Consider the following 13,008-nt stretch of genomic DNA (forward strand, 5'->3'; position numbering starts at 1 on the left):
GTCTCGTGTCAACAGATGATTTTCCCCAATAGGAAGGATACTTAGATCAGAAAGAAATCTCAGTTTCCAGGGGGCCAATGCCTGAACCTGATTAAAATCGCCTGTGATGATGTTGGGCTTATCAGGGATCTGAGGAGTAGTAGAGGTGGTCCCATTAAGTAGATGAGCCAGCAGAAAGTGTTTTCACAGTGGTGGGTTGTTTTCTCTGTGCTTTAAGGCCATTCTTACCTTGTGTGTAGGGCAGATCTGCTGAAAGTTAAGTAGATTTTAACCACCAGGTTGTAGATTATGGCACATTACTTTTGGGTCAATTGGCAAGATCTCTCACATTTGTGAGCTCACACTATTATTTGCAATAATCTAGTTTCCTATCATCTAAGGTTTTGTGATTCATGGTGTGGTTTATGGAATAGTAACTTCAGTGTTACATGAGAGCTTGTTAGAAATGCAGAATTCCAGGCCCATCTCAGACCTACTGAATCAAAGATTTCCTTTGAACAAGGTCCCCAAGTGATCCCCCATGCACATTAAAGTTTGAGGTACACTGCTCTGAGACAGGGAGTCCTTGCAACTGAATGGGCACAGCACTATAACACTGAGAGTCCATGTGTCCACTCCTATGTATGTGTGGAGAATCAATTGGGGATTTTTCTGTCTTAATTAGTATTTAACGATATGACACTGATGGGTGCTTATTCTGTAAAATCATTGGGATGGTAGTCCCACACTTCTAAATATTTAACAACAGTGCCCTTCATTTTCATTCATTTTTTTAAAAAAGGCATAGTACTTGAAGAGGTGTATGCAAACCAGGAAATGGTTATATACTATTGGGCAGTGTATAAAATTTCAATCTTCTGAATGTGTTCATGTGTGTATGTATTTGTATAAAGAAATGTGGATGAACTTGCTTCAGCATGATGGCTCTGATCCCCTCAGCATGGTTGGTGAATTAGAGTGACTTTCAGTTCCTTCCAACTTAATTTTCCAGATTTTACAAATTTTCTACCCCAAGTCCTTTCAATCCTTTTATTTAGTCAACAAATATTGTGTTGGCCAAAAAATTCATAACATCTTATGGAAAAATCCAAATGAAATTTTGGCCAACCCAATATTTATGTACCAGGTTATGTCTGGTTAGAAGACAGAGGCTAGAGAAAAGGAGACTCTCTAGGGATCATGATGTAGCAAAGGAAGGGAAAAGGTCAAGTGGGAAGTTTGCAGGTCAAGCCCAGTGGAGGGCTTCCTTCCATGGATTCGTCTCATTCTTGTGTCTCCTTGTTACTGTGCACAAGCTTCAGCTTTGCTTGAGCTTTCTTTTCTCTGGATGTTATGCACACACTTGTCACTGAATCCAATTTTTGTCCTTGAACACAAACACAAATTAATCAATATATTGAGTTGGCCAAAAGTTTTCTTCATTTTTTTTCTGTAAGATGGCTCCAGTAGCACTTAGTTGTCTTTAACTTCATTCGAAACAACCTTGTTAGATTGTATTGTGAGAGCTGTCATATCAGCATCTATTTAAAAAAAGACATCAAAATTGGTGAATTTTTGTGTTGAAGATGGAAGAAATAGCAATATTTTCAGCATATTATACTTTATTAACTTTCAAGAAAGGTAAAAACACAAGTGAAATGCAAAAGAAGATTTGTGCAGTGTATGGAGAAGGTGCTGTGACTGATTGTGGTTTGCGAAGTTTTGTGCTGGAGATTTCTCTCTGGACAGTGCTCCATGGTCGTTGGGTGGACCAGCCTGATAGCAATCAAATCGAGACATTTCTTGAGAACACTAAATGTTATACCACGCGGGAGATAGCTGACATACTCAAAATGTCCAAATCAAGCACTGAAAATCATTTGCACCAGCTTGGTTATGTTCATCGTTTTGATATTTGGGTTCTGCATAAGTTAGGTGAAAAAAAACCTTCTTGACCATATTTCCACAGGTGATTCTCTGCTTAAACATAACAAGAACATTCTGTTTTTTTAAAAAAAATTGTGACAGGTGATGAAAAGTGGATTCTGTGCAATAATGTGGAATGGAAGAAATCATGGGGCAAGCGAAATGAACCACCACCAACCACACCAAAGGCCAATCTTCATCCAAAGAAGGTGATGTGTATATGGTGGGATTGGAAGGGAGTCCTCTATTATGAGCTCCTTCCAGAAAACCAAACAATTAATTACAACAAGTACTGCTCCCAATTAGACCAACTGAAAGCAACACTCGACGAAAAGCGTCCAGAATTAGTCAACAGAAAGCGGGTAATCTTCCATCAGGATAACGCAAGACCTCATGTTTCATTGATTACCAGGCAAAAACTGTTACAGCTTGGCTGGGAAGTTCTGATTCATCCACCATAGTCACCAGACATTGCACCTTTGGATTTCCATTTATTTTGGTCTTTACAAAATTCTTGTAATGGAAAAAATTTCAATTCCCTGAAAGAGCTCCACAACCCTCCTCCTTTACCCTGTCTTTAAAAATCGTTCCCTGAAAGCAATCAGGAAGTTTGGGTCTTTGAAGCACTAGTTGCCTTGACTCCTTGCTTGGTGTCTTGTAATATATGCCGTACTTTCCTTTACCACATCCTGACATCAGCAGATTGGCTTTATTGCCCTCAAGAAAGTGGACCCCAGTTTGGTTTGGCACCATGAGCAACCAAAAGAGAATGACTATACTTGGACATTAGTTCTCTGGGATCCCCAAATTTGTGTTCTTCACTGTCATGAGGGGATAGTTACTCAGCAAACTTCTGCTTCAGGTCCCTACTTTTTAAAAATAAAGTTTCCTCCTTGAGCACCTTCACCTCCTACCACTTTTGGTCACCTCCACCCCTTCATAGTGTGTGGCTTGATCTGGGGGAAGATGTTAGCTTGTGCAGAGAGATTACAGGGACTTCCTGCTCTGCCTCCTCCCTTCCTCCTGCCCTTGTCTTCCTTCTCTTTCTTTTCCCTGTTCTTCTTTTGTTGTTGTTGTTGTTCTTCTTCTTCTTCTTAATAGGGATGGCAATTGAAATCTTGGTTATGTTTTAACACCCATGATCTTTTCCTATTTTTCAGTACTTTTTTTCCTGACAATATTACTGCTAAGAACTCAGAAATACAAGAATTTCCATTTTAAATTTTTCTGTAAATAGATTTAAATCTATCTTTAAGCCTGTATCTTACTTTTCTGGTAGAAATTAAATTTCACCCATTATTAAGGTGCCTTCTCTTCCCATGGGCATGTACCACAGTATTGGGGTGTCTCTGTGGGTATTACTCGTTATTTCACACTTGGTGAGACCACCTTTGTTCCAGTGTGAATGGCTCCTAGCATCAGAAGTCACTGAAGCATGGACATCTGGGGGCTGAGTTTCCATCAGCCTGGGGGCACCCTGGGGACATCTCTTTGAAATCTTGAGGTCTTGTTGCCTCCCCTAGATACTGCCTCTGATAGTAATTAATGCTTCCATCTTCCACTACATAGAGACGTCTTTATAATTTTGAGTAATCTCTTCCTTTTCTTCTTTTCATACTCAGCTATGATCATTCTTCCCTACAGTTGCCCTCCAAGGTTCTCACCCTTTTTATCTCCCTTTCTCAGTGGGAAGCATTATCTCTTCAATGAGCTTAATCATTTAGAAGGAAAGAAAGAGCTCTCCTCTTCAAGCATCAACTATTTTCTGCCCTGCAAAAATCTCGAGGCAAGGAAATATAATGGCCAGGCCACATACTTGAGATGGGTAAAGGAAAAAAAAAACATGAGTTAATTATATTCTAATACACTATCCTGAAACACAAATGATAGAAATGATTCCTGAAGATAGCCACAGTGCATTTTTGAATAACTCACCTCTGGGTTGAAAAGGCATTTGTAAAATTCTTTAGCCTCCTTTAGACAACTAACTTTTAGAGTTAAACTTTCCTATGTTAAACTTCTCAACTCTATCACTTTATAATTCTGAAATCTTGGATCTCTGAGGTGAGCACTGTGATGTGCCTCCCAGAATCCCCCTCAGTGAAGGATCTGTTACCTCAACTTGGGAGTGCTTTTTGCAGACAACCTTCAGCCGTCAGCCTCTCCAGGGCTTGCCTCCACTGCAAAGAGCCTCCTCACCCAAGGTCATGCCTTTCCCTGGGGTGGTCCACAGTCAGTGACTGATTGATGCTGAGATGAAAAGGCTTGGCCATACTAGCCCAACTTTGGATGACTCTGAAAGGCATTCTAGCTCCAGAGTTCTCCCTGGTTGGTTGAGGCTGCCATTGAAGCTGCATCACAGCTCCACTTCTTCCTCTCCCTCTGCCCACTACTTCACCCTCCTCTCCCTTTCACTAGTGTAAATTGCAAGGGTGCTCCTTAATAAACATCCGGCCTGCAAAACTCCATCTCCAGTCTGCTTGTCAACCTGCAACACTTTTTAAACTCAACTTCTTCACCTGTATCACAGAGCTATTGTAAAGATTACATGAAATAGTATATGTCTTACTATAGTGCCTGACATATTATAAGTCCAATAAATGGTGGAAACTACAATTATTGTTCTCCCAAAATCATTTTGCTAACTGATATTCTCAACCACTCCTCTTTCTGTATTTCTAGTCGAATCTAGTCAAATCAGAATACACAAATAGAGAGCATCTTTGTATTCAATAGTGAAAAGAGAGTCTATAAAACCAGACCAAGAGGATAAAAATTCTCTCTTTCCTTGCTATGGTTGCTGGATTTCTCTATTGACCATATGTTGCAACATTTCTGCAAACAATGGCTTGAATTGTATTCTTCTGAACTAAAGTAGGGAGTTCTAACTGTGACACAACACTTGCTAAAATGTTTTCATTCTGGTGCCAAGACATCTTTAGAAAAAATACTGTGTATACCTTAATTTTGTCAAAATGGAGGTATCTATAGATATTTGCAAAGAAGTGGGTAACTGAGAATAGAAATTCCAATATCTGAATATGTTTTTTGTTTAACCACCCTCTTTGAAAGTTCCTCGGCCCACTGTAATGCCCTGAATTTGACTGTTTCAGATTAGCTCCCTTCCTTCTTCATGACAGGATGAGAATATAGATATAGCTTATTGTTCTCCAATTTAGTGTGCCTGACAATTCACTTAGGAACATATTGAAAATGTCAGGATAATGGTGCTGCTCTCATAGGTTCTGACTCAGTGTGTTTGAGTTGTCAGGAATGTGCATTTTTTAGCAAGTGCCCAGGTAGTTTTGATGCTCGCTGTGAGAAACAATTGCATAGCAAATGGCTCGATTAATTTCCATTCAATCCAGAGAATAAAGAAGAGGGAATAAGTCTAATTTGCCACACCTAGGATTTCAATTAGCATCCTGTGGAATCCACATGAGACACTCTTGAAAACATTCAAACAATCATCCCTGTTCCAGGCTAAACTTGCCATGACACCCTTATCATTAGGTGAATTTTTAATGTTGTGAAGCATGGCTTGACCTAGGATACAGCACTTACTTGTTTTTTTCTTTCCTTACCTCAATGACTGCTCTTTCTCAGTGTTGGTTGGGTTTTCCCAGCCTCTGTCGGTGGATCCCAGGACTCAAACCTTGGTCTTCTCACTCCCTAGGTCATTCATTCTCATGACTTTAAAAAACATCCATTGAATAATAATTCCAATTTTGATTCCCTGAGCTTCAGATTCATATATCTGTCTACTGAGTAGCTCTACTTGAACGCAGAATAGGCATTCCAAATTTAATTTGTCCAAAACTGAGATCTTAATTTTTGTCTCCCCAACAATTTATCCCCTTGACTCATGTATCTCAGCAAATAGTAACTCAATTCATCTATTATCTCAGGACCTTAAAATCATTTTTTACTTGTATTTTTATCTCCCTCAGGGTCCACATCAAATGGATCAACAAACCTATCGGCTATACTTCCAAAATGTATTTGTTATCCAAGACTGGATTTCCGTAGACTGTACTTTTCACTGCTTTCATTGCTATTACCCTGAACAAAGCCATTACTATTTACTGTATGAATTCCTTTCTGGATCTTCTATTCCTGCCTTCCCTACACTATTAAAACATGTCTGGTCATACTAAGACCCTTCAAAATTTTCCAACTCACTTGAGGAGGAGTAAAATCCATGCCCCTACCATGTGTCTTAGTCTGCCTGGGCTGCCATAACAAGATACCAAAGGCTTGGTGACTTAAACAACAAAAATTTATTTTTTCATAGTTCTGAAAGTTGGAAGTCTTGGTGGGGAGCAGCATCATCAGTCTCTGGTGAGAATCCTCTTTCTAGTTCTCAAATGGCCACTCATTTCACTGTGTATTCACATAGCAGAGAGAAAGAACAAGCTCTCTGGTATCGCTCCTTATACGGGCACTAATCCATCTAACCCTAATTACCTCCCCAAAGCCTCACCTTCTAATATCATCACGTTGGGGGTTAAAACTTGAACATACAGATTTTGGGGGGACACACACATTCAGTCCATAACACAGCATACAAGACCCTTCACAATCTGGACTTTGACCTTATTTCCTACATCTTTTTTTTTTTTTTTTTCACTCATTCAGACCTAACCATCTCTGTATCTTTGCTCTTCCTTGAACCTTCCCAGGCATGGGCCTACCTTGGGGTCCTTGCACTGGTTATTTCCTTTACCTTATATGGCCAAAAGTTTCATTCCCTTACTTTATTCAGGCATTTGCTCAACTGTCCATTCGTCAGAGATGACTCATCTTAGCTAAAGTGCACCAGGAACACACCTCTACTCAATGTTGGGTTTCTTGGCTTGTTGCAGTGGGAGAGGCGGCACACCATGGTGAGCTGTGTGGTGTACCAGGAAGAGTGTGTTGGAAGAAGACTATCACAAGGCTCAAGTTCCTGCTAGGTAATTTAGAGGAGGAGTCAATGAAGCATTGTTTTGCTCTGAGGCTGTCAGAAAATGAGGGCAATTTCATAATTGGGCACCTTAACCATTTTTAGCTAAGAGGAATGTAGTGAGGCTAAAGCTGTAATTGCAAAGGGTCAGCAAGAATTAGCTATTATTCATATTAGTTTGATGACGGGGATGTTTGGTTATTTTTGTATTTGCAGTGTTCTTGTTTTTATCTGTGCTCAGACATGATTACTATTTGGTCTTGTTTTGCTCTTGCTGTAATAGAATTACAACAGTGGTCTTATCTGGTTTTAGTTTTCTATAAAATTGTTTATGTTCAGCAGGAAGACACTGTGGCCATTTCCAGGTTGATAGCAGTCAGGGACTTTTTTTTTCATACTCAACCTGAAACACAACTTCTCATTGTTTCTATCCTCTTATACTACTTTATTTTTATTTCTTATTTTTCTTCTTCACACATGTCACTCACCACCATAGTACAGCAAACATATCGTTTATTTGTCCATTATCTGTACTCTTCTACATGTAAATTCCCATGAAAGTCGGTATTTGGATTCACTTGTTTCATCCTCTGTACCTTTTTATCCTCCCAGATATAATAGATATTCAATATGTATTTGCTGAATGTATTTGCTCAATAACTTTATAATTTTCACAAACACACATTAAAGTCAAATCAATATATAAAACAGCCAAAAGATGAACAAACATCATCTTCATAGTGTATGAAGTTAAATATAATTCAGATGTAAATAAAAGCACAATGAACAGATGGTTACCAAATGACATGTAGTAATGAATGCTGTATTACTATAAATCATGGTGTGACGTTTACAACAATCTTCAAGTATTTGACTATCTTTTACACAAAGTAGAACTAGCTTTGTTTCATCTCTGTAAGAAAAATTGGGATTAACATAGATATAAAAGTAATTCCCCAATTGGGCGGGCTGCTAAAGATAGACTAGTTAATAGATATGAATGAATTATTATATAACTTTTAAGAAAAAATAAAAAGTACTAATTTGATAATATACATTCATATTTTTTCACACCTGTACAATAAAGTTTTCTTTGAATAATTCTCATAAGTAAGTGAAAGGGAAGAAACTTACTTTTATGAATTATACACATACCCTATTTAAGGCCACTGCTCATATTACTTTGCTAATATGCTGCTTATCTTTAAAAAGATGTACTGTGTGCATGTGTGAGTACTCAACCACTATGTGTGTATACATTCCTCACTCACCATCCAGTGAGCTGATTACTAGTACAGCAAACAGAACTGAAAACCTCCTGCAAATATTGCCAGCCAGTGAATGCTCAGGGATGCTGTCTGGGGAGTGGCTGGGTCAGCGTGCCCTCAGTTATGAAATTAGCTTTGGTTAGAATTTCTGCAGCCAGAGCTTCCTAAAATATTTCCTCTTTATTTTTATTTTCCTCTTGAGATCTCATTATTATTTCCCTTTAGAGGAAATAGGTCATATTGACCTGTTGTAAAAATTGAAAGCACAAGATGTTAACATTTGAGGAAGTGAAAAAACTAAAGCTTCTATACTTCTAAGTTCTATGTCTCTACGATCTGAGTTAATGGAAGAACAAATATATCAGATCAGCCAAATCCAATAGTAATAATACATACTAGCCCTCACTTATTGCCACTGTGTATCAGCTAATGTGCTAAATGCTTTATACTCAGTCTCCTTTAATTCTTACAACACTGAGATTTATAATTCCCATTCTAGAGAAAAAAAACCCAGAGGATGAATGATATCAAATTTCACCTTATAATTAGCAAAGTAGGCATATAAACTGTGGTAGACAGAACAACAACTCCTCAAAGAAGTCCATGTTCTAATCTTCAGAACCTGTGAATATGTTACTTTACATGGAAAAGGGACTTCACAGATAAGATTAAGTTAAGGTTTTTGAGAGGGGAAGATTATCCTAAATCACAGGGTAATCATAAGGGTCCTTATACAAGGGAGGCAGGAGCATCAGAGTCAGGGAGTAGATGTGACCACAGAAACAGAGGTTGGAATGATGTGCTTTGAAGATGAAGGAAGAAGCCATGAGCCAAAGAATGAACATGGTCTCTAAAAGCTGGAAAAGGCAAGGAACAGATTTCCCTTTAGGGCTCCCAGCAGGAACACAACCCTACTGACACCTGGATTTTAGCCTTGTAGACCCATTTCAGACTTCTGGCCTCTGGAACTATAAGATAGTAAATTTGTGTTGTTTTATACCATTAAGGTTGTGGTAATTTGTTACAGCAGCAATAGGAAACTAATACATAAACTAAGGTCTGTCTCACCCCTCTGCTATATTGCCATATGATAAGATGTGTATATTAGTTGACTCGCTAACTGGTTGGTTACCTCTGGCAAATAAGGCTGAAAGACAGCAATAATCCCCCTCTAATTAATGTAGGTCATATCGCTTCTGCATATTTGGAAATTACTTCATGAAACATGATCTTAACATGTATCTTAACATGTATATGTTAAGGAAGTGTATTCTTTCAATGAGTTGCTCCAGATGAAGTTATTTGTGTGCTCTGTCCAAAATAGATCATTAATTTATTTAAGAAAGAGTAATAAGCAATTTTAATATTGTATTCAGTCATCTGATTGTACTTATTATATAACTGCTTAATCTGCTAGTTTTAACATGCATGTTGACTTGTCCACTCAGGTTAATCTCTTTGTGTGTAGGTTTTGAAAAGTATGAAGGTGAAAACTCAGCTATAGTTAATCCATCATCAAAATAGATTTATAAACTAGGATAATTATAACTCTTTATCAGCAATCTTCCTTTAGCAGGTATCTCATTATGGGATCAACAATTTTCCCCCCAAATGCTAGTTTGTCTGGTAAGGTGATCTGAGGTGAATTGTCCATCTTTAAAGGAGAGAATCACAGTGTGTTAGTTTCTCTTCCACATCAAAAAGTGAAGTTTGACAAAGATGGAAACTTTCTGAAGGAAGATGATAAATGTCCCCATGCTGGGAATGCCTCCTTTCATTTACCAAATATTTACTGAGTATCTACTAAGTGTTGTAGGAGCTAAGATTACACTGCTGGGAAAACTAGACAAAGAGTGGGGTTTACTTTCAAGTGTTCAAGATAAAAAAATAACAGTAACATAAGGATCAGAAGAAGTTCCATGAAGAAATAATAGTAAAATTGAAAGTGAATATGCTGTGAGACCAATATTTGGTTCTAACACCCAGAACAGAAGAAAAAGTGGAGAAATAATTGTCTCAGGCTTAACGCACTTAATTATGAATGAATAATTTGGGAGAATTTAGATCTTATTTAGAGCAAAAGGAGAAAGACCATTAACTACAGATCATGCATATTGGCTCATCTGTTTATTTGACACAAGCATTCACTAATATTCTTTTCACCATAAGCCCCTCTGTACCAAAGACTGGATCTCACAGGGACAATGGCAGGAGACAAACACTTCAACATAACACTCTGGATTTGTCTTGTAGCACCAGAGAATGAGTGCTTGTCTTGCTGTATCTTTTAGACTATACCACACAAGTTTCTACTGAACATTGCCATTGGATGTGGCATGTCCAAGAAAAATATCATCACCTCAGAAGTTGGCTTTGGTTGTTTGATCATCATTACTCCATCTTTTGGCACCATTGGGGCTAGTTATTATCTTTCAAAGGTAAGCTCATTTGAGGCATTGGAAAATACATTCTCAACTTCCAAGTAGAGTTTTATGTCCCCCTGATCTGAACAGCATTATACTGAATATCTGGAAAAGAAGTCTTGCTTGATTTAAACCTTGCCTCATTGTCTGTAGGTAAAATCTCAGGTTATTTGTGTATCTCTAAAAAATATGAGTAACAACCAGAGTTGATTTGTTTTCTATTAATACTCTTTAATAATATAATCTAAGGCATTTTGGAGGGTTGCCTGACATTTCACCATTAAGCAGCTTACTAATAAGGATTTTGTGTATAAGGGTACTGCTAAGTGGTCTGCTTACTGGGAGTTCCCTGGAAATAACTGAAGATCAAATATAAGCCTGGTCTTACATAAAGGCGTTAAGAAAATACTTTTTCTTTTCTTGATCTTTTATGCTCTTTTAAAATTGGCACTGTCTTCCCTCTTTGGGAGAGACTACAGTTTATTTCCTTTTATCGTAAAGAGGTAGGAATCATCCTAGTACTTCTGCCTGAACTTGTGACTCAATAATCTCTTTGAGGGTTTGACCCATTAGCAGTAATGATCTCTCGAGGTCTTCTGGTGGGGTTAGGAGGACAGAGGGGAGGGATCTCTGTTCCTTTTATTGTTGCACTCAGACAGAATTTAAGGCCCATGGCAAAGTCCAAACACAATCTTTTTTTATTATCTTATGGAGGACAACATAGGGCAAGTTTTCCCTTTGTCTTTTATATGTTAAAATTTCATTCATGGGTGCATACATTCACTTATTCAATAAATACTCTTCTAAGCACTAGGGATATAGCAGTGGATAAAATTAGACAAATCTTTGACCTCATGGAGATTACATCCCGATGAAAATGTTCTTTTCACAGGGAATTTGCTGATTTTACATATTCATCTATTCTTCTTCCTTACTGCAGATATGTGACATGTCATTTGGAAGGGCCCAAAGACCTTGTATAATTTTACTTAATCCCATCTTGTTTTCTGGGAGAGGGGAAAAATTATTACATGGGATTGTCAGAGAGATTTTAGGCCCCAAATAGAGGATATGCCCAAGGATTTTTCTACAACACAGACTTTCCTATTTACTTCCTGTATTTACTCAGAATTCTGACTGCAGGAGACAGAAATCAAAACCAAATTAGCCAAGTATAATGGGGAATTCAGTGCCTGGAAGAACTGGGAAGGGAATGCTAGGAGTAGAACACTGGGGGACACAGAAGCTGCAAATAATGCTGAACTCTCTCTGTCTGTTTCTTTCTGTCTCTGTCTCTCTCTCTGGCCTCCAGACTCTGATTCTTTCTGTACCTTAGTCTCATTCTATCCCTATTCAGACAGGCTTCCTCCAGGTGTCTCTCATGGATTTGTTGTGATGTCTTACACAGAGAGGCATACTTTACCTCTTGAGAGGGGGGCAACCTTCGAATGAAGGAAATCTCTATACTCTGAAGAAAAGAAATCATGACCTCAGAGAGCTGTAGGATTATATCATTTCTGCTCAGTGATCCTAAATTGTGCATAAAATACCTGTGTACCAAAGTGCCTATCCCTAGGACAGATCATGTGATCATGCCCACATGAAGTTGAGAAGGCAGGCACCGTTCCCAGAGCAAAGGATACTGTTCCCTAATGGGAATGGGATACTGGGAAGAAGTTGCCAACTTCCTCCTGCAGGCTCTCTGCTCAGTTGAGCTCATGGGCAAGGATCATCTCTGTCCTCAAGTGTATGGGAAAAGGTTGGTCCTTTTTCACCTTGGTGCTTTTCAAAATACAAGTCTATGAAAATGGATTTCCACTCTTCCCTTAATACCTGGGACAGTGCGTGGCACATGGTAGCTAACAAAAGTTGGCTGACCGAATGAGCAGGAAACTACTAGAGGATATTGTCCATAAAAGATAAAGTAAAGCAAGAGAGAAGGAGACACAAAATCTGAGAAACAGGGGATCCAGTATAGGATGGAGAGGATAGAAATTCCCAATATGACAGTAAAGCAGCAGACCTTGAGTTAACCAACTTACACTGGTGCAGATCAGAAGGCTTGGAGAGAGACTATAAGAAGAAGATGGAATTTGTAGACTACAATGTACTTAATGTTCGAATACATAGAAAGAAGATTTGCATAGTCAGAGAAGAGTTTGGATAAAAATAGTGATAAATACACAGAAAAAGTGACCAAGGAAGTTAGCAAGGTATACCCTGGGGATTTCAAAGAACTTGAAAACGAAAAGACATGAAAGCAAGAAAAGGTGCTCAAGGCATATGAAATGGCTCCATGTCAATAACATCTGCATCATCATAACAAGGTAAATAATGAATAGTGATTCATGCAAACTTTTAAATAACCACACTAGGAGGACAGAGGCACAGCTCTATGCATGTATATGGTGGGATTGTGCGTAGTGTATGAGAAAGCACTAAGTTGTTAACATCCACAATAGATGGA

Source organism: Orcinus orca, chromosome 4, assembly GCF_937001465.1.
Source record: "Orcinus orca chromosome 4, mOrcOrc1.1, whole genome shotgun sequence".
In the NCBI taxonomy this organism is placed as follows: Eukaryota; Metazoa; Chordata; class Mammalia; order Artiodactyla; family Delphinidae; genus Orcinus; species Orcinus orca.